Source organism: Triturus cristatus, chromosome 3_1, assembly GCF_964204655.1.
Source record: "Triturus cristatus chromosome 3_1, aTriCri1.1, whole genome shotgun sequence".
NCBI lineage: Eukaryota > Metazoa > Chordata > Amphibia > Caudata > Salamandridae > Triturus > Triturus cristatus.
In genome coordinates, this window is record NC_140583.1 from 596,504,426 (window position 1) to 596,531,279 (window position 26,854).

A 26,854-nucleotide genomic window follows, 5' to 3' on the forward strand; every position below is an offset into this window, starting at 1 on the left:
TGGTCTGGAAGATCTCTTTGGGTTTAGATCTAGCATTCAGGATTTTTTCGGCGAAATACGACGACTGAGCTGCTTTTATTTGAGTTTTGTACTCGTTGATGGTTTCACGGTACCGGGTTTTGTTATCCGCCGATTTGTCTAAGCGCCAGCGTCTTTCCGCCCTTCTACAGAGACGCTTTTTTTCTCTGAGAGACTGGGTGTACCAAGGGGCGGTTTTTTGAGGCCGCTTCAGTACAGTCTTGCTCATTGGGAGAGTAGAGTCAAGAGTGTAGGAGATCCAGTTGGTATATGCCTGGTTTGCTAGGGCGGGATCATCCTGAATTTCTGGTTGTGAGCTAGCCAGTTTAGTGCACCACTTATCAACCTCAAGGCGCGTCCAGGCTCGTCTGAGTTTGGTGGTGGGAGCCGGAGGAGAGAATTTAGGTGTGGTCCATTTAAAGGGGATTAAAAAGTGGTCAGTCCAGGGTAGGGTAATGCCTGGGTCCACTGTGATCTCAGAACAATTTGAAAAAATAGGATCCAGTAGATGGCCTTTTTCGTGGGTGGGGGAGGAGACACGTTGAGTGAGTTGTAGAGCCGCTAGATCATCTGATAGGATAGCAGCTGATCATCATTGGGACACCCTCTGTGGGCAATCAGGCATTGGGAGATGAGAGGGAGCACAACAAACACATGTGACACTAGTGTAAAGATGGGTCTCAGACCGTAGTTCGATCAAGTTGTTTATTCATTAGTTACAAATAAATGAACCCACCAGTGCGGATAACAGAGACCCTCCAGCACCGGTCAGCACAGAACACGAAGTGACTCCCAGCATTCTTCTAAGTCACTAAGCAACCTAGAACACACCTACATCATGTTACTGACATCATGGCATTCCATATAAACATCCTACAAATTAAAAAGACACTACACAACATGTCCCCTTTTTTTTTTTTTTTTTTACAAATATAACCCTATGAAACCAATAAACAAAACAAAAAAAAACAAATCATTTTAAAACAAAATCTTCGAATTTTTTAGGTAATTTCACAATCCTTTTCACAGGAACCTCATAAGAAACCCCCTCAGAAAACAACTCCTCAGAAGAAGAGATATCGTGAGCTTCAGCATTAGGAACAGACACATCAGGACACGACTTGGAACTATTATCAGAAGAAGAACTAGCTACATGTGTACTTTCAATAGAGTGTCTAAAATTGGAATCACATGCACCTTTATCGTTGGAAGATCCTATATCCAAAAAAGACTCATCTGCATCAGGTGCATTAAACAACTTTTCTTGCCCAGGCTTAAGAAGAATTATAGAACTCTTATTCCACCACCCTCTTTCGTGTAAAAGAACAGCAGTTTCAGAGACTTTAATAACTTGCACAGGAGCAGAAAATCTAGACAAACCTTTGCGTGGCAGACCAGGATTAATGATGCGTACCCAATCACCAACACTTATGTCCTTGTACTTGGTCCTGTGTATGTCATCATGATAGACCTTATTTTTAGAAGCAGCTTCGTCTAAACTATCTTTCACCTTATCAAGAGTTTTCTCAAAATCCTTATGAATTTCTAACTCAAATGATGGTGACACTAGTGTACAACACCCTCTTCCTCTCATCAAATAAAAGGGAGAGACACCCGTCACTGAATGCGGCATGGTATGATATGCCCAAAGCTTCTCATTAAGAAAATCAAAAACATTCCTCTTACTCTCCAAAGCACATTGAATGCCATCCTTAACAAATCTATTAGCCCTCTCCACTTGACCATTGGCTTTCGGACAATATAAAGGAGCTCGCTCAGCTCTAATACCACACTTTTTTAAGAAGGAAACCATTTTAGATGAAACGAACTGGACACCATTGTCTGACATAAGTATCCTAGGAAAACCTTCAACAATAAAAACTCTTTCTAAAAACGTAATCACTTCATCAGTGTTGGGATGTTCCACAAAAGTGTGGTAAATCCATTTGGAAAAATTGTCAATTAGCACAATAAGAAATCTGTGTTGCCTACCTAAGATGTCATAAGGACCTGAAAAGTCAATGGATATCTTCTGCCAAGGTCCCTTGGGAATTTCTTGTAAACCAATAGGCTCAGTGGAAACCTTGTAATGTTTATCAGAACGAACACAAATAGCACAAGTATCCACAAATCTCTCCACTGAAGTATCCATACCAGGCCACCAATAATGTTGTCTAAGAGATCTTTTAGTACCAGATACACCATTATGACCAAGATGAGCTAATTCTATGAGCTTATTCCTGAGACCCACAGGAGGAACTAACACACTATGTCTGACCAAAAATCCATTTTCAATACTCAGTTCACTTGAAATTTGCGCAAAACTGTGTAGTCCTGCTTCAAGATTCCTGAAAGGAGGCCAACCACGGATCAAAAACTGTTTGACTTTGTTAATCAAAATGTCTTCACTGTAAAATTTGACCCAATCAGCTTCAGAAATTTTTCCTTCACAATTGTTTAACACATCCACCAAAGCAACTACACATTCATGATTATCCACAAAGGAATCCTCAGTGACATCTTCAGCGGGCAATCTAGACAAACAGTCTGCAGTGATATTCTTCCCTCCAGAAATATGCTCAATTTTAAAATTAAATTCTTGTAACCTAGCAATAAGCCTAATGAGTCTAGAAGAAGCATTGCCAGAACGTACGCCATCCATCATAAACACTAAAGGTTTATGATCCGTGATTAACTTGAAGGATTTTCCCCATAAAAAGTTCTTGAACTTTTCTACAGCCCACACACAAGCAAGCGCCTCTCTTTCAATCGTACTGTAATGAAGTTCAGCACCTTTCAACGCTCTAGAAATAAATGAAATGGTTCTTTCCTTGCCATCTACAAATTGGGTGAACACAGCCCCTAAACCAATTGAACTGGCATCAACAGTTACCACCGATTCTCCACAGGGATCAAACGTTTTTAAAGCAGGAGCTCTAGAAATGAGCTCCTTAACCTTTAGAAAAGCCTTGTCATGCTCTTCAGACCAAACAAAAGACACTCCTTTCCTAAGCAATTTTCTCAAAGGCTCAATAACTAAAGCATAACCTTGTACAAATCTAGCATAATACTCCCCAAGTCCTAAAAAGGACCTCAGAGAATCTTTGTCATATGGCTTAATGGCATTGTTGAGAGCACTGATCAAATCAACTTTAGGAGAAATACCCTCCCCTGAAATTTTGTGTCCTAAATAATCAATTTCTTTCACAAAAAATTTGCACTTTTCTTTGCTAACAGTCATCCCTCTTTCTTCTAATTTGGTAAGAACACTGCCTAATATAGAATTGTGTTCTTCGTGAGATTTAGCAAAGATAAGTATGTCATCCTGAAAGGCCTGTACCCCTACCAGATCTTAAAACAATACATCCACTAGTTTTTGAAAAACACTAGCAGCGGACGCTAGTCCGAATGGCATACGCAAAAATCTATAGACCCCAAAAGGGGTTACAAAAGCAGTCAAGTCTTTTGATTCCTCATCCAGTATTACTTGATGATACGCAGATTTGAGATCAATGATGGAAAAATATTTAGCATTATTGACAGCCATGAGTAATTCTTGAATCCTTGGAAGCGGATGACTGTCAATAATTATGTTCTTATTGAGTGATCTCAAATCAATACATAGCCTTAAATCACCATTTTTTTTAAGTGCGATCACAATAGCCGAAATCCACTCAGAACTATTAGTGGTTTCAATAATGCCTTCAGAACAAAGATTATCCAAATGCTCTTTGAGTTTTTGACGAACCCCTAAAGGTACCATGCGTACTTTGTGCTGTACAGGAATAGCACTCTTTTTCAATTTAATGTGATGCATAAAACCTTTCTCCTGACCAACTTTATCAGCAAAGACAGCAGTATGTTTAGATAAAATGCTATCAGTGTTACAATCATGTGTAGTAATCTGGTTCACAGCAAAGTCACGTAATCTAATAGGAGTATCAGTACCTGGACATAACATTATCCCTAACTTGCCCAGGTCAAACCATCCAACAATATTCTTACCATTGACCGCAACATAAATTTTCGTGAAAATGCAGCGTCCCTGAAAATTACGTTTTTCCTCAAAATAACCCAACATTTCAATATCAAAATTACCAAATGCTTTTGGGTTGACATCCGTGGCACAAAGTTGTATACCTGTCCATTTTTCTTCAAAGGTAGAATCAGATAGCACAGTAATAGGAGAGCCAGAATCAGCCATTACCTCCAGACTGACATCACCGATAAGGACTTCTCCTAGAGGTGCTTTAAAACCAACATTAATCATATTAATATCAAAAAGAGGATCATACAAAGTGATAATCATATTTTCAATATCATTTGTCACCTCATTTACAGAGTTTACTGTCAACCTGTTGTTACTGGTAGAGGAACCACTCCTTACATTTTTGCAAACAGTTTGGAAGTGACCAACCTTATTACATTTAGTGCATCTTCTTTTAATGGCAGGACACTCCAAACTATTAGCAAGATGAAATTTGGATCCACATCTATAACAACACGGTTTACTAGACTTTGACACAATGTTAGGCTTAAACACTTTTTTACCAACTTGAATGGCGCACACAGGAGTATTGACTGGACTCTCTTCCGAAGATAATACTTTAGATGATCGTATAGATCTTTCAATACCTTTGGCAATATCAATAACCTCACATAGTGTGGGATTACGACAAGCCAATAATCTCTCTTGTATCTTTTTCGATTCACAGTTAAAAACAAACTGATCTCTTATGCAAATATCAACACTTGCACCAAAATCACAATTTGCAGCCAGGACTCTTAAGGCGGCTACATACTGTTCCACTGTCTCATCAGCAAATTGCTTCCTTTTATTAAAAGCATGACGTTCAATTAAAATGCTAGGTTCTTCAATAAACTGTTTCTCCAACCTAGCAACAGCTTCTTTGAAAATGTCCCAAGAATCACCTGCCCCTGCAGGTGCTGCGATAGGAGTTAGATTTTCAAAAATCTCAATGGCAGCTGAACCTAAATAAGTAAAAAGAAGCGCATGTTTTCTGTTCGCTGGAAACTTTTTTCCATCAATGGCTACAATATAATTTTCAAAAGTTTTGTACCATTTCTTCCAAGTTAAAGTGGGATTTCCTGGAGCACTCAAAAATATTGATGGTTGATTACACATTTGAGAAGATGCCATAGTGGGAAGATTAAAGTTCCAAAGAGTGTATTCCAGAAAACAAAACAAAAAAAAAACGAATTCCAATAAATGAAGACGTAAGTTCAAAAGTTCACATCAATGTTGAGCATGCACTCTAGCAGTAAATTATACATAAAAATGTATAATAATGAAATTGAATTGTACCAGTACCTTTCAATAAAGTCTTGACAAAAAAGAAAAAAAAATAATATTCAGTTGAAAATATACCTGAACAGGTTTCAAACTTGAAAAATATCCGGGGAATTAATGCCGATACGATAAACTGGCATTAAAAATAACTTCAAGTCCACGAACTCGCTGCTTGGATGAAGTATTCAATAAAACTCCCCAACTCAAAATGGCCGCCACAAACGTCACCTTACGTCTGTGCTTTCATCAGGCGATGGGTCTTGTTTCCCCCGCGTGAACAGCCGACGTAAGCAGAGAAGACATGACGGACATCAGGGAGAATGGAGGCTCGAGCACAAACGGCTCCACAGATCAACCGTCTCTCAGAGCTTCAAGGTAAAGTTTACCTGTCTCAAATATTTCAAAAATGAAGCGCTTTTCACCCGCTACATTCAGCTACTTCCGAGCGGCTTATATCAGCTCCAAATGCCTTCAGTGTTCCTTTTTTTTTTTTTAAATAAAAAAAAAATCGTGCAGAGGAGATCTCAGTTTCTTCCTTCACGGTGGGTGAAATCCCAGTCGTCGCCAATGTAAAGATGGGTCTCAGACCGTAGTTCGATCAAGTTGTTTATTCATTAGTTACAAATAAATGAACCCACCAGTGCGGATAACAGAGACCCTCCAGCACCGGTCAGCACAGAACACGAAGTGACTCCCAGCATTCTTCTAAGTCACTAAGCAACCTAGAACACACCTACATCATGTTACTGACATCATGGCATTCCATATAAACATCCTACAAATTAAAAAGACACTACACAACAACAAGCTAGAATTAACACCAACTAACACAGCAAGAGGCTGACACACAACACCACTACCCCCAGGTAACAGACATTGGGGTGACACAAGCATGCATGACACCTCCACTGTGATGCTAAAGGCAGATGTCGTACAAACTGGGAAACCCAGACATGTGTCCTGTGCCACAAACGTGCATCACACATACACAAACACAAATCACTCAGCATGGCCTTCATCCATGGACAAACAGGAGCTAGGGGACCATCCAAGCAAACATTCACATCAGTCCACCCTCAACAGCACACACCCAGAACTACAACAATGTGTTTTTGTGAAGCCCACATGGACAGGTCACATTGCACATGCACCCATGACAAACACAGGAATGTTGGGAAAAACTAAGGTGCACAGACACATCACACAAGGACAGTTTACAACCCTGGGCAATGACAGACATACGGCACAGTATGCGGTACATGGCCATGACCTCAAAGCTCACGTAACCTTCAGAATATCTGCCAGAGTCCCAGGACAATGCAAATGCCAAGGAGAACCACAAGGCACACATGCTGACACCTGCCAGCATCGCAGCCATGACCCCGACAAGTGGAAGCAGTCACACACACATACAAATGTCTCAATCACTGAAAACTACCACCTAGGGACAACTACATGATTTAGCAAATAAACAGGTGCATTGAGGAACCCCGACTGTGTCCCATCTGACAACATAATCACCACTCAGAACTGACAAATCCCAATGATGAAACACCAATTAACAGTAGTGTGTCATGCACCCACACATCTGGTAGCCCATTTGAAAAGTAGTGGGATGAACCCAGTATCACTCAGCAAGCATCAACAACAGGAACATATCAAGGGAACACTGTCTGTGTATGAACAGGGATGTGGACACACACACATGCCCATACAACACACACCATGGGCCCAGGCCATGTCACTGGACAACGCACTTACTTGAGGGGACCCAACTCCTGTGGGAGCCCAGCTGTGACAAACGTATTCACCGCATGTCCCACTCATGTCTGCAGAACACTTGGTCAGTCAGCCATTAGTTACCACACAATGAAGGCTCTGGTCACAACAGCCTGGGTACGTGAGTCTCCCCTAAGTCATCTGCACATACCCAAAACATATGTCTAGCAAGTTGCACAGAGGACCCAGTTGCCTCTATTACAATTATGCCCACACCTGTAGGTCCAGTGTTGATGAGCACAAAGTATGTGGAAGTGACAAATTGGACAATGGGAAGCACATCATATGTGCAGGGGTGCAAGCCAGAGATGTGACCATGCAAATGAAATGCTCACAGAGAGATGTCCAAAAATAGTTGATCCTGGCACACCCAGGTAACTGCAAAGGATGACATGGATACCCACCAGAATGGGATAAATATCTCATGGACCACAGGGAGTACCTCACAGCAACACATCAAAATTCAACATTGTAAACAAAGCATCACAGGTGCAAGGGCATGTTAAACATCATCAACATAATGTACAGCTAAATCTAGTTCACAGGGAGAAAGAAAAAAGCTTTATTCAGCATTTTAAAAGTTAAACGTCTGTGCAAACAAAAGGCCAATGGCCAGTCCATGTCCAAATGCCAACGAGTGAATTAGAGTGACAACTGTCACACCTTGCTTGCCTGCACTGCTAAGGACCGGGGTCATCCCCTCGGAGGGGCATACATGGGGGCAGGCCAGGCACTGCAGGGACAGGATCAGGGCGCAGCAGAAGGAGGCAGTGAAGAGGTGGGGGATGCAGGCGAGACACTTGCAACTGCAGTGGAGCTGACTGAAGTGGTGGGTGCTGTCACCACTGTGGGCCCAAGTCAGATGGTGGGGGTGCCAGCACAACTCCAGTGGGCAGGTCAGATGGAGTGGATTGGCTCACCCCTGCAGTGCCCAAGTCAGACGGGGTGGTCATGGACTCCAAAGCAGTGCCTACATCCATGGGAGCGGAATGGGGGACAGGTGAGGTCGGCAGAGCAGGGGGGGGAGACACGGTCCCCACATCAGTGGCACTAACCAAGTGGTAGGAGGGATGGCCTTAGCATTTTGGGGATGGTGTATCTGTGGGTGGGGGAACCCGGGGCAGGGAGTGGCGGGAGAACCTCTGGAGTGGTGGCCTGGGGGAAGGAGGACCGAGACTTTGCCTTGGAGCTGCGTGGTGGTGGGGGGGTCTTGCTCTTCTTGTGCTGGGAGACTTGCGGGTGGGGGTCTCTGTCTGACTGCGCCTGGGGGAGGGTGTCCAGGTGTGATTGGCACTCCGCTCTGTGTGTGGAGACTTCCTCTTCCCCTTGTAATCAGGATCTGCAGGGTCGGTGGTAAGAGGCCAAGGTCACAGAGGAAAAGCTTCAGGGGGGATGTGGTTGCAGGTGAGGCAAGTGAAGGGGGCTGGGAGAGAGAGGTCTCGGAGGACTGCGGAGTGGTTGTGGATGACTGTGTGTGTGTCTGCAAACCAGCCCCTGTGAGTGTGGAATCAGTCCCCTGCGCTTGCTTGTGTGCATGTCTAGACCTTGGTTTGGGGGTTTCTGAGCTTGGGACAGGTAGGGTGCTAGGAATCGTGGGTGGTGCAGGGGTAGGAGGGGTGCGGGACTGTTGGAGGAGGGACACTGCTGCCGTCAGGGAGGAGGCCACGGACTGATTGGTCCTCTGTAGGGCAGACATGCCTGAGGAAATGCCCTCCATGAATGACACCAGTTGTGTCAACAGACCTGTCTGTGCATGAAGGACCTTCAGCATCGACGTCTGCCCTACATGGATCGGTCAAAGTAAGTCCACAGACTCCTCACTCAGGGCAGCAGGGGACACAGGGGCAGCGGGTGTGGTGCCTGGCACAAAGGAGACATACTCACGAACACGGGAGCCCACAGGGACCTCTGGGATGGGAGCTGATGGGAGGGGGGTGGGGGTGGAGGTGTCGGTGGCGGGGACAGCCTCACCAGCTGGGGTTTGGTGGCTGCTGACACCCGCCTCCACAAGGGAGTCATCCTCAGAGCTGCTGTGGCCCTCAGCTGGGGGGGGGGTGGTGCTGACGACTGCTCTGTGTGGCTCCACTCGCCCTCCATGCCACTGTGTCCACCCGACTCCTCTCCTTCTGTCCCTGTAAGGCTCTGTGGCTCCTCCTGGTCCATGGAGCTGTCTCCTCCTGTGGCCGTGGATGTATCTGGATAGGAATAGGAAGTAAGAGAACAACATCAGTCACGTGCACCGACTGCACACACCACAGTGAGTACATCACATTACAGGGCAAGCTCTGGCATCATCAGCTGAACACATCTCAAAGTGCCAACACTGTTTGGGATAAGACAATTGTCATTCTCAACATCAACCATGGCACACATATCCCTCCTTGACTTTCACACATATGTCTGTTGTATGTTGGATGCTAACACCCCAATGTGCCAACATGCACCACCCACACATTAGTTGTACATGCAAGTGAACATTTAGGAGTATGTCACTATACACACAGCACATCTCTTGCTACTGACTCAGTACAGGTGCCCGGATGAAGGGATGGGCAGAGACTCATTTCACATGCTTGGGATGCATGCCAGCAACACACACTATGATGTACCCATGTCCTGATGGGCAATGCCACAATGGGGTGCATGGTGCACACTTGAACACAATGCAGGATCACTCATAGAAAGTTAAATGTCATGGCACTGGATGCCCTGAAAGTCAGTCAACACTGTTTCCTGTCACAGGGGCAGGGCATCCAGACAACAACAATATGCACTGACTCACAATCCTAGCTCAGGGGTAAAGCTAACTCTGCAGATGACCGGCGCACTTTCCCATCCCATGCAAACAACATATCCAGGACCCAGAAGACCCCACATCATGCAAATCATACATATGAGTCTCTGCAAACACAAATCCCTGTACATTAACACATCACAGTCTGCCATGCATGTAACCCAGCTGCATTAAGGACACAGTTGCATACACCATTGTGCGCTGTCAGATGATCACACACCTATATGTCACACAGGTCTTGTCTCTCACAGTCACATCGCAGATGTCATGCTGACCCTCTGAATCATGGACATCCCAGTTGTACGTAACAACAAGCCACACCCTAATGACACAGAGGCAGACACCTGAGGGCACATGTCACTAAGCACATCCTGCAATTTCATACACAGAAGTGGGATTACAGAGTGTTTCTAAAGGCCCTTGAGGAGGCATGACTGGCCAGGTCTATGTGAAACAGTGTTTGGCCCTGGACAGTAGTCAGGTGGCTAAGCATGTGTGACATACTTGATATACATACTCCTGAGGCCCAAAAATTGGAGTCCCCTGCTGCATGGGTTTGTTTGTAATACATCATTTTGTGTGATGAGTAACATGGCCATGGTGAGTATGTTTTGTGTTGCCATAGTGGTGTGTCTCCCTCACATGTCACATCCCCATGACTCACCTTACTTTGGTCACATTGTTGCAGTATTTGGCATGCACTGTGTTGTGTAGCAGATCGGCATCTCCCTGAACATGGCGAGTTGGAATCACAACAGAGGTAAGTATGGTGCACTGGTGAGTTTATTTACAAACATGTGTGAGGGAAGTGCACAGGATGGTGGGTGCTGTACATTGGTTTGGGAATCCAAAGTTCACATTGGAGTTGGAAGTGCTGGTAGATGAAATGTCCAGAGTAAAGTCCACAGTCATCTGATACATTGGCCCAACATGAACCCTCCATATCATGTGGGCAAGTTGTGTGCGATTGGACAAGGTGAACGGGTTGCGCACAAAGGATATTGTCCAGAACAGGTTTAGAGGCCCTGGGGGATGTGCTGGGACATCTGCCTCTCACATGTCCTTCTTCGGACGACCCCTCTTCTTCCGGGGGGGGGGGGGGATTCTCATGTGCAGGCCTCTGCGGTGCAGGGGACTCTCTGCCAGAGTCCTCCTCCCTCCCTGTGGCGCTGGCAGATGGTGTTGCAGCAGATGTTGTGGGCACACAGGGGGGGTGTGGACAGGTTGGTGTTGATCTGGCGGAGGCATTGTAGTATGTCCCGATGCACCGCAGTAATGTCAGCCCACTTGGCCTCCATGCGGGCATGGTGGGCGACCTGCTCGTGTTGCATGTCATTGAGGATCCCCACTACCTGGCCAAATCTTCTGGTGCTATCCTGGTACGCATCTAAGATGCGTGCCAGGTGGGGGTCATCATGCAGTCCAGACCACTCTGCAAGGCGCGCCTTGTGCTTCCCACCCCTCCCAGCACCACTCTCCACATGGGCAGGACCAGCGGCGGGACACACAGGTGACACTGTGACCCCTTGGGTGGTGTTGCTGGTGGTTTTTGCTGTAGCTTCTGGGGGGTCCTGTGTCCCTGTGCTGTGGGTGTTGATTGGCCTTGGTCTGTCCGTGTTGGCGGGGGTGCCCTGTCGGTGTCCAGATGCTGGAGGCGTGGGTACAGGGGGGAAGATGTTGATGCTGCTGGTGCTGCATGATGGCTCACACCGGAGGGGCCAGGTTGATCGTCGGCATCCGAAGAGGAAAGTGAGAGAGTCAGACCAGAGAGCTCAGTGTCCACCAGAGTCTGGGACTGGGTATCCTCATCATTTGGTGCTGTGTGCCCAGCACCACCTGTGTTTGTAAGAGACACGCAATGGGATTTATGTTTCTACATGCATCGTTGGTTCACAAACATGACATTTTCTACTTTTCGAACAGATTCCTGCCTGTACACTGCTTTTTCCCAGCTTGTCACAGACAGAGTTTGATATTGTTGTTGGCCATTTCTCAGCATGGCCTTGTGCTCCCCACAACAGAGCCCAGTGTCGGACATCTTGCCAGTCCCTTCCCACTCCTTGTGAGGCAAGTATGGTTCAGTTTGATCTTGCTGGGCCATGTGGGTGGGTGTAGGTTGTCTGTGACTGTGAGTCCCATCATACTCTTGGCAACACCTCCCTTCCCAGCATGCCCATACTTCCTCCCTCTTGACTCTGCTTCCCTGTGAGGGGGAGTGACAACAATGGCAAGATGGCTGACTGTTAAGTCCTGATGTTTGTTGCTGGCATTTCCCAGCATAGCCTTGTGCTCTCCACAACAGAGCCCAGTGTCAGACATCTTGTCAGTCCCTACCCACTCCTTGTGAGGCAAGTATGGTTCAGTTTGATCTTGCTGGGTCATGTGGGTGGGTGTAGGTTGTCTGTGACTGCGAGTCCCATCATACTCTTGGCTACACCCCCCTTCCCAGCATGCCCATACTTCCTCCCTCTTGACGCTGCTTCCCTGTGAGGGGGTGTGACAGCAATGGCAAGATGGCTGACTGTGACATCCTGGTGTTTGTTGGGCTACAAGTCCAAAGCGAGCCCCTGTGCTTCACACAGCAGCACCCAGTACAGGGGTATCTTTTGCTGATATTTCAATGAGGTGTGTGTCAATGCATTGTACCCGGTGAGTTGTGTGCAGTTTGTGTTGAGGGGGGTCTCCCCATGCTGATTAGTATGGTCAGGGCTGTCAGTCCTCCTTCCCATCATGAAACATTCTTCCATTGTAGGGCGTGCAAGTTGTCTTTCAGGATGTCAGTCAGTGTTGTCCTGCTTCTGATTTGCACACAAGCCCTAGCAGGGCCTTGTGCTCCCCAGGGCAGGAGCCAGTGTCAGCCATCTTGTCAGTCATTTTCCACTCCCTGTGGTGTGGGCATTTTTCTGAGGGGTCTTGATGGGCCAATCAGGAGGGGGAGCATTATCTGTGACTACAGGCCCCATCATGCTTTTGGCTACACTCACTTCACCTGCATCCCCACTATTCCTTCCTGACAGTCAGCTGCACTGTGAGGTGGTGTGTTTGTGGTGTCAAACTGTCTGGCAGGGTCTATTTCGCTTAGTGCCACTGGCTTGCTGTATTTGTTTGTAGGTTGGTGCATGTCATGACACAGTTCCCAGTCACTATGAGATGGCAGGTATTGTGTTTGTCTGACTGGCATACACATCTTGGGCTGATTATCTATTGGTTAGTGTAGCTTTGCTTGTGGTGCATCGTTTCACTGTCCCCTTGCCACACAATCATGGGTATGTTGTTTGTGTACTCACCAGGCTCTGGGATGTCTGTTAGGCCATGGATGCTCTCTGGTGGTAGGATGTCCCTCACCTTCTCCTCCCAGGTCCTGAAGTAGACTGGTTTGGCAGGAGGGCCACCGCCGGTGCACTGACTCAGGGCGTGATCTTTTTCGATGAGTTTCTTGACCCTCCTGCGCACGTCATACCACCTGTTCTGGATGTCGTCCTTTGTGCACCTTGCTGGTGCTTGGGCGTTCACCTTGTCCACAATCCTCACCCACATCTTGGTTTTCTGTGAGATGGGGGTCCTTTGGACCAATGTACCAAACAAATATGGCTCTACTCTGATGATCTCGTCTACCAGCACTTCTAACTCACTATCTATGAACTTTGGATTCTTCTTTGGAGGCATGGTGATGGGTGGTGGTGGTGAGGGATGTGTGTGTGAGGCTGCAAGTGATGGTGGGTTGGTGTTGGTTTTGCTGGTTGTATGTGTGTGTTCTTTTGTATGAGGTTCTGATGGTGTGTGAGTTGTGTGATGGGTGAGTTGTGAGTGTGTCTGTGGTTGCTGTGTACTGGTGTTTGCTGCTGGCTGTGTCTCCTGTTTGCAAGGGATGATGGTTGTGATTGTAGTCCTTTATATAGTTGGAGTGGTGGGTGTGTCTTTGTGGCAAAAATACCGGTGGGTAAGGGAGTCGAGGGGAGATTTAAAGACCTGCACAGAAAGAATCCCCTAATCACTAATTATGAGAACTATAATGAGAACAATGGAGGTGGAAGTTGAACAAGACCCACATTGAGAATCCGCCAATGTTTCCGTATGATTTTTTGAATTTGACTGGATTGTGTACTGAAGGTATTGACACAAGTGAGTCTGTTGAGAGCTGGTTTGGGTACACCAGGTTCGAGTAATGCATCGCGATTGTTATTCGAGGCCCGTTTATAAGATTGACGAACCAATCTGGAAGGGTATTGCCTAGCCCGGAGATTGCGAGATAGAGAATCGGCATGTTTTCTGAAATTGTCGGTGGTAGAACAATTGCGTTTTAGCCTCAAGAATTGCCCGAAGGGTAAACCCTCTCGGGTTGACTTAGGATGGAAGCTCGAGGGCTGGATTTCATCACATGAGGCTAACTTCCTGGTAACCGAACACCCGGTTGCACCTTATTTCTATGTGTTACCGAAGATACATAAGGAACAACGTCCTCCCCCTGGAAGACCGATCATCTCAGGGTAAGGTTCACTTCTTGAACCTCTTTCAACGTTTGTAGATGTTTTCCTTAGGCCCCTAGTCAAACTTATGCCGACTTATCTGCAGGACACTAAAGCTGTCCTCCAGATGCTTCCTGACATCAGGTTTGATACTGAGACAGACTTCCTCGTCAGGTACGGGTCGGTCGGCTTCATTCCGGGTTCGTGTCGGTCGGTGATATTCGCGTCAGTTTTCCAGCCGGATCACTATTTTCCCTACGGCTCGGTCGTACGGCTTGTATTCCGTACGTGTCGGTTGTAATTCACGCATGTTGCATCATACTGCACAGGTCGGACGGCGCTGGTCCGTGTCGGTCAGTGTTCGGTCCGGGTCGGTGTCGGTCGGTTCGTTTTGCGGCCGGAATCGAAATCGGCCCCTAAGAGGGAAGAAATTCAGTTTTGGATTGCATAAAAAACAATCAGCTTGAAGCAATATTTCTTCATAAAGGCCTGCAGGAAAAACATAGAATATTGGCAATTTGCTTGCCGATGGGGATGGCTCCATCTGTGGAGGACTGTGCAACTTGGGTACAGTCTTTGCTGCAGTATATTCTCTGGCTGTTCTGCCTGAAATGCTGAAACAGGTCCAGAATAAGTACAGGCAGCACCTGCCCTGGACCTGGGGATGAAACTGATGGGACATTTGCATAGTATCTGCTATAGTGTTGAGCAACATTAAAGGGGAAGCAGCAGTATTAGCTATAAGCTAATGCCTGAGGGCTTTGACTCCCGCACAGTAGATGCTTGAATTACCTAAAATTATCAAAGAAACCTATGCTAATGCTTGGTAGAGATAATTCTGGAAACGATAACTCCAAGCAAGCACTCTACTCTTCGACAAAGAAGAAGTGGGATAGTAAGAAAAACAAAGATAAAACAAAATCATGGGCGGGGTGTCCTTCACAGAAATCCACTGAGAAATGTTATAACTTGTGGAACCATGATAATGTTTAACAGCTTGACTGGTATCAAGATACTGATACATGTTCATCACGTTCCTTCCAGGATTTATCCGATAAATGTTTGGAGAGAGGAGGATGATCAGAGTGCAGATCAGAAGAGCTTGTGAAACCAAGGAAGAGCTCACAAAGCCCCTCTGACTACATTACTAAGCAAGAAGAAAAGCCTAAAACTTCTAAAACTTCAATTCAAAAGAAGATGGTGGCTGGACTTAAGATCAGGTATGCCCGGATATTAAGGACTCTGCTTCTGAACACGGAATGCCCAGGATTCCCATGAGGCACAGGGACAAGACTGATTTGCATACAGCTGTGTCTGAACTGGGGTGGTGAAGTGAGCTAAAGAATGATGATGGATTCAACCTAGATCTGTTACTGGGGGTGAATGTCTGAAAAGTTTCAGTGCTCCGTCCATCATCTCCTTGTGTTTGTTCTGAACAGGGAATGGTCATTGACAATGCTGGACAGCACAGCAGAAGTCACGATAGTTTGTCAGAACTGGATTGATTATCTGGTGGGAGTAGCGCTGAGTGAGTACATTACGGTGGAAACACTAGATACCAGGGTAAGCTTCCACATCGTTTATATGAAGTCCAACTACGGTTGTAGGGGGACATACCCAGGTTTCTAATGCCCTCTTTTGGGAGGACCTCACTCAAGGGTATGATATTCTTCTGCCCGAATAGGATTAGACACGTGATTTCGTAACGGATTGCCCAAACGGGGAAACAGTAATTTTACCAGCTTTTTCCGACCTCGTTCCAGGATCAATTAAACATTTGTACGTCAAGGAGTGGGCTCTAGTGCTAGCTCCTGTGTTATATCGCAACTATATGAGGTGGGATGATGGTTCCCATTATCATGACATTCCATTGATGTTGACCCTACAACCTCAAAGACAATTGTTGCTCGGATATGAATTTACCTTAAATAAAATCGACATTGTATTCACCCATCCCAACACAATGTCCAATAAAACATTAAGCTAAACAACAAGTTAGGGAAATCCTATAATAACTTTAATACCAAGGTGTAATATAAAGTTGCACCTCTTCCATGAAAAATCCTTTGTTTGCGGTCATGAAACCAGGTCAGTCATATCGTCTAGTAGTGGATTACAGACACTTAAACTCAGCCACTCGCACATTTGCAGTACAAAACGCACACAGTGCCGCCCTAATGAATAACATTGTGCGGAAGAAATGCAGAACAACACTAGATGTCTCGAATGGATTTTTCTGCCAAAATATAGTGCCAGGAAGCAGATATTTGACAGCATTCAGTGTGCTAGGTTCTCAGAAACAATTCTGCCGTTTGCACTGAGGGTTTAAGAATAGTCATTGGCTTTAATCAGCCAGAGTTACAGAACTACTTGAAAATGTTGATGATGTGGCATTGTCCTATGTCAATGGCATATATCTGATGGATGATTACCTTATGGAGCACTTGACCAGAGTACACTGCATAATCCTGGGGTTTGCTCACGTGGGTTTTAAATTTAATTTCAAGAAATAAGAAATTGTCCACCTCAATGTATTATTTCTGGGATATGAGTTGTCAACTGAAGGCAGAAGCCTGGTGACTCATTTTTTAGGAAAATTGTATTTGCTCCAATCTCCGACTTTAAAAAGATTACAATCCATATTATGATTTCTACATTTTGGCAGAACATACATTCCAGATTACACAGAATGGGCCAAACCCTTCTACGACTTGATACATCCACACTTTTTAAGCACACACTGGACGCAGGAACATACAGAAATTCTATGTTCCGTTGAAGCTGACATGATAGCTTCCAAACACCTACACACAACTGTAAACACAACTAACCTGGTGATCTGTGTAATCGTGGGTACAAGAGGGCACACATATGTCTTGTTTAATGAAGGTGACACAGTACCAATTGCATATAAATCACATTTATATACGAATGCTGAAATGCTTTTTGCCGCTACAGAAAAAATACTACCAGCAGTATACACTGCTGTAGTGAGAGAGCGAGCACAGGCTCAAGGGAAACGCATAATTGTCGTGCCTCGATACCAAATCTAAAGGTGGTCACCAGAACTAGCACTCCAAATGCTAAAGGTCTACATACACAATGGATGCAACAGGCTAACCCACTCACTGCAACAGATGTAGATTACAGATTTGATTCTACATGAGATGCACAGGCCTTCCTGCAGTACGAACAAGAATATCCTCTGCCTGATGAAATAATGCCTCTAGATCGCTATGATTACATCATCTACACTGATGGTTTTTCTCAGTCTGCTGTAGGAAAAAAGCACCAATACTCAGCGCCATGTGCAATAGTGAAAGGGTGCATGCATGATGGAGAATTCCATCCTGAGACTACGTACATGGAGTCTCTAGGTGATTGCACAGCACATCTGGCAGAATTAAAAGCTCTGGTACTGTCACCACAGATGCTGGATTCTCCACATGTATAGTGTGTGATTGGTATTATTGTGAGCAGTCATATAATGAATATCTACATTTTTGGGCCCAGAATGGATTCAGAGCCTCAAAAGGCTGCACAATAAAGCTGCTTTGGGAACAGGTGGTTAAGCTTAAAAAATGCTTGCCGCAGACTCACATCATTCACTCACTGAGTCATCAAGGTGTTGGCTTTCATGTAGCAAGGAATTCAATGCCTGATGAAGCTGTAAAAGTGACAGTTCGCACTGCCGCGATAACTGCAATCACTTGTTCTAGTGCGAGAAAAGACATAGACATCATGGTGACTGTCATTGCTGCTCGCAGTGACACACACCTGCGGAAAGGCTTTCCACTCAAGTACTCCTACAAGTTAGATGCACAAAATACACCTCATGCTCAGATTCCAGGAGTAAGGGATAGAGTAATACCAAACAGTGGTCGCAGATTGGGGTTAATTCTAGCTGCACATGAGGGCCTGGCTTCTGCACATGCAAGGAGTGGCTGCTACAATTTAATTACTGCAGAAATGGTATTGGTGGACAGCTCTTCACAAACAGACCAAGGACTTTGTCCTTAAATGTGACATCTGACCAGATAAAGGGTTCCCTCGTGGCACATCCACCATGGACACCTCTACTGATTTCAAACAAGATATTGGCTTGTTTTTACTTGGACCACTGGGGCCCCCTATCATCAGATGGGGCTTACAAGTATATCTTGGTAGCAGTGGATTCCTGCTCTCGATTCTTGTGGGTGTAGCCACAGCAATCAGCTGATGCCCCAACTGTTATAAAGGATCTGCGAGTTTTTATTGGGATACATGCAGTTGGCACATTACGTTCCGACCATGGTCCGGCGTTAGCTGTAGGGCTTACAAAGAGGCCATGGGAAGTTTGGGCGTGACCCTGCAATTCTCGTCTACATACCATCCAGAGGAAAAAGCAGTAGTGAAGAGGAAAAACCATGACTTAAAGCAGTCTTTCACAGCGAATGTCCTAGGCTCAGGTCGCAGTTGGGTACATCATCAATATGGGGTCCAGAGGGCTTTGATTAATATGCCAAGAAATACCTGGGTGGTCAGACTCCCTAAGAAATCCTGTTTGGGGTTAAGATGGTGGTCCCAGACATCAACAATGCCAGCACAGTGGCAGCAGAAGCACCATTTTACATCAATTAACGTTTGGTTGTTTTACAGGAACTGAATGATTTCTGGGATGAACAAAGCAACGTCTCAATAAAACTCACTGCCACCGGAGAAGGGAAGGCAGTTCTGGCAAGACCTGTCTGGATTCTGAAGGTCGGGATCTGGTCAGAGAAAAGATTGTGGACAAGAAAGAGATTGAGCCATCCTACAGAGTGCCTCTGCCTGTCCTGGCTGTTGAAGGTACAAGAACTGTGCTTCCGCCGCTTCTTGCCGGCCGTCGAGACAAAAGGTTTGTCTCCATTGATCTGATCAAGCCACATATTGTAGCCAATTCTCAACAATAAGCCACGTGGACTCCTGGGTGGCTACCATTCTCCTCCCACTACCAAACAGGAGGTTCAGATTGAAGCTTTAATCAAATCAAGTCAAGTCAAAAAATACTTTATTTGGCCACTAGAAGCCATAAAAGCAAACATTTGATAAACAAAATACAGTAATTAAAAGATCCCACATATGCAGTTAAAAAAACAAGTCACACAAGTCAATAGGTTAAAAACCAACACTACACACAAATACAGTTAAAAACACGTTTTTAAAAGACGTTACTGAGCATTATAATAAACATAAAATATGGCAAATAAAATGCATGACTAATAAAGCATTAACTCTGTTGATTAGCATAACGGACAGAGGGTGACACATGTAGTTCCCAGAACACAATTTACAGATTCAGCCTGACAACTGCAAAAACAACCTCTTTCTATGTCTTGTGGCCCCTGTTAAAAAGATTGTGACCCCAAAGCACACCATCGGAGAAGAAAGTATTTGAAGATATAGTAGTGCAGGACTTACTTAAACAAATTGACAATTTCTGAGCAGCTGGAGTATGAACGTTTTGCTTGAGGAAACATAGAAATCATACACAAAAAAATGTTGAGTGTCCTGTTCAGAAAAATTGTCACAAGATCAGGGGTTTAGTGCTCCAGGTTTCATGTAGCCTTTGGGGATGGCTAATAACCAGGGTACCAGATTCAATAGGAATCTGGTCAACACAAAGCGATGGTATGCTTTAGTGACAAACAACAAATATGGCTGTACCTGTAGGCTCGGGCTCAGTGTAACAAACCTTCTCACAGTGGGCTTAGTTAACTCGTTACCTTCCCTGAGCCCCTGCCTTTTGGCCAGAAACTGTTGTTTAATGTCTCTAATGGCTGCCGGGCCTAGAGGCCGAGGATTAGCATACAAATCAGGGGAACCCAACCATTTCATTTGCTCCCTAATATATTTAGCCAGGGGATACGTGGGGCCCCTCATGTGCAATGCAATCCATGTTGACAAGTTGATTTATTGTAGGGGAGGACAAGCCCAGATTCTCAACCGCACAGCATCAGGACAACGGCAATCAGGTCTTCGTGTAGGATGTACAGCGTGTTAGTGGGGGGACGGCAAGAAGTTTGTGCATAAATGTATTTTCTCCCCCCTGGATGTCTCTCATATCTTTATAACTCCAGACATCAGACCCATACGTTGCCATAGGAATGCATTTTTCTCTGTACACCTTAAGCAAGGCGGGGATGGGCTTAGAGCCCAGCCTTTTTGTAAACTCCAAGGTTGCCTCGGCTGCTCTGGCCAGAACGTTCTTTGTGTGCATTCTTTGTGCAGACCAAGTCCTTCTATCATTGAACAGCATCCCCAGATATGGAAAGGTTAATACTATTGTTAGTTCTGCCTCTTTGCAAAAAAACGTAATCCTGGCGGGCTTCTGAGAGCCTATCGACATAGTGTGGGATTTTAAGAAATTGTTGGCTAGGTCAAGTGAATCCCTAAAATCTATAAAACCATTTAAAACCTTTTGAAGACCCACGGCGGTTCGGACAAACAGGACAGCATCATCTGCATACAAGAGGGCAGGGATCATCTTAGAACCAGCACTCTGGATGTCATTACAGCCAGATGATAGGATGTCCCCTAGTTTGTTGATATACAGCGTGAACAAGAGGGGGGCCAAAATATACCCCTGCCGAACACCTCTCTTGAGCACCCAGGAGTCCGTCACGCCGCCATCCTTATTAAATATCACTGCGGCTGAGGTGTTATTATGGGTGGTATGTAGGAAGGCCACCAATTCTGGATCCAGACCCAGATCCTGGAGGGTCAGCCACAGCTTAGATCTATTGACACAGTCAAACACTGACTTCAGGTCGATAAAAGCCATATGTAGAATGCTCTTCTTCGCAATTGTATATTTCCCAACCACCAGTGCAGGTTGAGACATTGATCCAGCGTCCCTTTGCCTTGCTTAAAACCATATTGTAGGTCAGATATAATGTTAAAATGGTCTAGCCACACTGTTAAACGGTCCAGTATCACTTTCCCCATGATTTTTGCAGCCGAGTCCAAAAGCGATCGGTTGAGCTTTAATCATGAATTAAGTATGTTCTCGCCAACGAGAGATAAACACTAAACAACAACAAAGTATGTCTTCTACCTGTTGCAAAAACTACAACTGTACAGCCAACAAGTACAAAAACCTCAAATTTCAATTCGGAATACTGAAAATAACATACTTGGTTTGTCCATGGTTACAACTTTGAATTACAATTGCATTACTTTTCCTGGTCCTTTGGATGGATTTGTGACAGTGTTGTCTCTTCTTCTGAATGGACATTTCACCCCAGAATGCTCTGCAGTACAAATCGTAAACTGATTCTGAAACCACATGTATCATCATATAGTAAGCAAAGAGACCTTTCCCTGGTGAACATTTCAGCTGTTCCAGTTCTGGATGGAATTGTATCCGATAAGGTATCATTTGATGTGTATGGTCCCACTGAAAATTTACAAATCACACATTATTTTTTTTAGATTTCTTTAAATGATATCCTCACCCCACTACTGTTTCTGATGATTGGGACATTGATATGGTGCATGAAAAGCTAGGAGATCTAGAGCATTCAACTGTGTTTTCTTCTTATGAGTTATGTGATGGTACAGTTAACTATGATGAGAAGCTTTGTTTCCAACATTATGGACATAATGTTCTATACATGCTGATATTCCTCATGAAATGTGTAACTTTACACAATGGGAACATTGCTCTAGACCACCAAGAGGTAAATCACAGGCATTTGCACAGAAGTTTGATTATTATTCTGGGTATGACATTACTGACCCAGATTCTTTCTATCATAAGCTTGCACTGTCACCGGCAAAGAAAAATATGTGCTCATTGCATGTAAGAAGAGGTCATCCAGTCCTATTATATGTAGATTTATTTGTACTTGTAGTTTTTTTCTTTTAACTAGGAGTTCAGAACAGCCAGTTTAAAGTGATGAGAAGGGGTGTGTGCCACTTAGAGACATCTTTTGAAGATCTGGATTCTCGCTTCACAAATGATTGTCAGCAGATGGGTTACTTCAGTTGGTTCATTTGAGGCAAAAGAACACTTCAAGTTCCAGAATGCACTGATTTGTTAAATTAATTATTAACACCCGAAATGTAAGATTCCAGTGATTTTTAAACATCTAGGTCCGTCGATGCATGCATTGCAATGCAAAGAAAAGTTATGGGTGAAGAAATGCAGTGTGTATTGCCATCCACAACAAAATTGTCCTTGCCTCCCCTCCTATAGGGTCACAAAATGTTGCATAGTGAAATCAACGGTGATATATGCACTTTAAGACGTCAAAGTAAGAGTGTACTTGTGTATGCTGCTCTGCAGGTGCCACCTTAAAGCAGCTGTGAGCGATGCTGCTTCAGAGATCTGCAGTAAACATGCTGTCCGATACTAGAGAGCACACAACAGAATTGTTGGATGACATTCAAAGAAAAGGTGCTTTTATTAAGAAGCACTCATTTTATGAGCCTCAGCAGGAATAAACTTTAGGCATTCAACGCTGTCCCCTTTAAATTATAAAGTGATCTTTTCCGCAGTTGCTTATCTCTCTTACCAGCCAATATACACTGATTTACTCCTAGAACGGGTATCCACACTCTTGGAAAATGGGTAGCCGCATCCTTATGTGATTTTTGGCCTGAAACCCTCAGAACACATACAACTGCTTGTGATGCTGTTTCTAGAGAGGGTACTCCTTCCCAGTAGGACCTTCACTGAGATCTCCATCTCCCTTAACAGAGATCATTAAAGAAGGTGCTGGATGATAACCTATTCTGACATGAGTGTAGCTTGCTTCAATGATTACGCGTACAAGCTGACTCTACACACTGCTCCATCCATACAGTGAAAACAACATTTATAAAGGCACAACTGCCTCCTCTACAGGGCAGACTATATAGCACTTACTCACATCATGCTCATTGAATGGAAAAACAGTGCTTAATTTGAGCCAGTGGCTAGCGGTGACGGCCACTGACACTCACTTTTGGGGACCGGCCCTTATTTTCCTCATCAACCAGGGATGTACATTGGTGAGAGCCATGGGGGGCCTTTAGATTTTCCAACAATTGTGCTGACATATTCTGTTAAAATACATTAGACAACAAGCAGGTCATGAGAGGGGGCTTAGGGGGCAGCGGAAAAGGATAGGAGTGTGGATTGTTAGTGGTATTAAGTAGGAGAAAACACAATGGGGGATATTCTCAAGAATGTGTGATAACTATTGCAAAATTTGCTTAACGCAACTTTGCACATCACAGTCTATCACGGGAAAATAATGCTGTGTTAACGTTGTATTCTTAACCCGGTGGAACCATGTGATAGTCTCACGATAACGTACCAAAGGACCGCATTAAAACTAACGAGACGCAGAAAAAACGCGAAACACAAACGCGAAAAAAGCTGTGATGTGGCCAATCACGCTACAAAAATCTGTGATAACCAGCGACAGGCCTGCAATTCCCACACATCATGTGGGAAAATGCACTATAAAAGAAAAACAAAAAAAAGGCCCAAAAATTAAACTGCGTAGCACCCTGGATGCACCCGGACCGAGTGCAGAGGACAATGCAAGCCCCACAAGCCCCACAGACGACCAGCAAGGAACCTCGGGAAGGGAAGATGCGGTTCAGTCTGCAGGAAAACAGGATCATAGTTACGGAGGTGATAGAACACTACCAACAACTGTTCGGCACCGCAAACGTGTCATTGGCAACAAAGACGCAAATATAGCAGACTATCTTGGACCATGTGAATGCAGTTTCAGAGTTGAGGAGGACAATGGAAGAGATCAAGAGGCGCTGGAATGATGTGAAGGCCAAAACCAAGAAGAAACTCGATGCCAACATGAAAGCAGCAGCGCCCATTGGAGGTGGGGGTCCAGCGGTACACCAGGAGCTGGATGACATGGAGAAAATGGTGGCCACAGACATCAGTCGGGACACGGTGCCAGGAGTTGGGGATCTGCACACTGCTCAACATGTCCTGACACAACATCAACAGGGTGAGTAACGACCAGTGATTGGGGGCACAGGGGGAGATGGGCACAATGGCACAGATGCAAAAGTAAGTAGAGCACACTGCACACCCACAATGACTCTGGATCATGTCCCTGATCCCTGTGGCACACCACAGCACACACACAAATACCAAGTAGGCCCCCGTACCCCATGTCCCCAAAGGGGTTCCACACCACACATCACCAATCTCACCGGCAACACATGCACATGTGCGAAACCCAGCAAAGATGCCTATTTGTGAGCCATACTGACAATGAAAGTGACACTACATGACGATCAGAATGACTGCAGATCACTCATCGTGACATTATGCACGCCACAACACTGAGGTGGCTGAGTTTGGACCACATCAGGAAAACAGCAGGACACCCTCTGACACATCCACGTGCACAAACAACCCCTGAGGTCAACAATACATCTGCGGACAAACCATGCCCAAGAGTCACAACTCGACCAAGAGCCCTAAACAACGAAGTCCGGTACATCTCAGCACTGTAGAAGCATAGAAGGCCAAGGCACACTGCCTGAAAGGGATAAGGGGCCACAAAATCAGAGCTGCAGGGGTGACTCACGCATGATGCTGCACACACATAAGAATAAGACATTGACAACAATGTGGTACAAACTGCAACACTTTCACAACAGTACACAGGACACAACTGGTGCCGCATCGTTGTACAAAATGGCCAATCACTCCTGGCATAGCAGGAAACTGTGAGATGACAAGGTACGAGTACAACCTCACATCCATGATGTCGTACAAATGTCCACTGTCCCGCATCAAATAGGCAACTCACCACAAACAGTCACAATGTACATTGTCATGCAGTCTGTATGTAAATTTCGCCAACGCATCAACATACATGTAACATACTGTAAAACTGTATCTCCCCTTTACATTGCAGAGGGACAATCAACACCTACTGCAGAGCAGACCCTACATCACGTTAGCGATGATGGAGAAGACCACCAGGACATCGACCTGGACAAACTCCAACGGCTCATGGACACCCTCAGCACGCCATCTCCAGTAGCAGGTCAGCCCAGCACCATCGAGGTGAGCCCACCCCGTGCACAGACCACACAGCAGGAAGCACCCAACACCACGTCTGGCTCCCAGCACCTCACCGAAGAACACATGGCGTTCCAACGCCATGTGTTAGACTGCCAGAGGGGGCTGGCTGAACAGGTGTGGCAGGGGTTACAACTCATGGCAGCCAAACTGGATGCCATATGTGGGTGTCTAAGTCCCATCAGGGACCACTTACACTCCCTAACGGTCACCCACAGTCCGCCCCATGCCCTCCAACAATCCATGGCTGGCGTCGCTGGAGTCATGACTCGGAGACGACAACAACTGTCCAGTCATCGTGGCTACAGCGATGTCATCCTTGATGTGGGAAACATGAGAAGGTTCATGGAGAACTTGGAGTGGATGCAGGCGCAAAGAATAGCTACCACGGCTGCACACGAGAAAGCTGTAGATGGTATCTTCCATGCCCTGCAGATCCTCATCATTGGAGTGATGCCACAAGACATTGGGCAGATGAATGCTGCTGCTACTTCTACATCCACATCTCCGGCCCCTGATGTGTCAGTGTCACACAGTGCTGCAGACCAAACACCACCACCCACATGTGAGGCACATGAAACGTCAGAGGCCGAAAATGAGGATGAATCTGCCTCAGTGGTAAGTAGGAAGCAGTAGCATTCATCTCCGCCATTTGGCTTCTCACTGCTCGGTTCTGCACTCTACATCGTGCCCTGGTATAACACCTTTCACTGTCCCCCAATATACCCAGCCACAGTAACCTTGCTCCTCGACAGAGACTGCCACATATTGTTTGCAAAACAATGACACAGCAATCAGCCTGTGGACTGGACTCTTTCCCTTCCCAGTGACTTGTCAATCCCTATAAGACTCTGGCTGGCTCTCCACGGGGCAACATTGTAAAGTGTTGTCTGCATGGCCCAGTACTAAGACAGCGTCACCATTCCACTGTATGTGAATAATACCTTCCAATACACACAGATGTGTCATGTACATGATTAATCAAGAATGAAAGCATGTACGAATGTAGGGGCAGTGATTCCCCCTTACGTCCATGTTGCTCATGTTGTGGGACTTGAGTCACAGGGTGCATCCCTGCATCATGGTGCTACATACCTGACCCCAAAAGAAGCCCTGTTGTCAATTGTAGGTCACAAAAGACAGCCTATATGCAATTAAGTAGGACACATGTGAGACGCTGATGTGTGGGATTCCGTACTATCCCTGACACACAGAAATGGCATTTTGAATACGTGACACCCCAAACAGCCTCTCTGTACAGAGGTGACACACCCAAAACCTATTCCAAATTTTCGAGATTGTTAGCACTACATGTTGCACTTACACTTGTCAGAGTGATGTGCCTGTACACAGGAGTGACATGCACTCAGGGAATGTGTGTTTGAAAGAATTTATTTGCACATGCTGTGCCT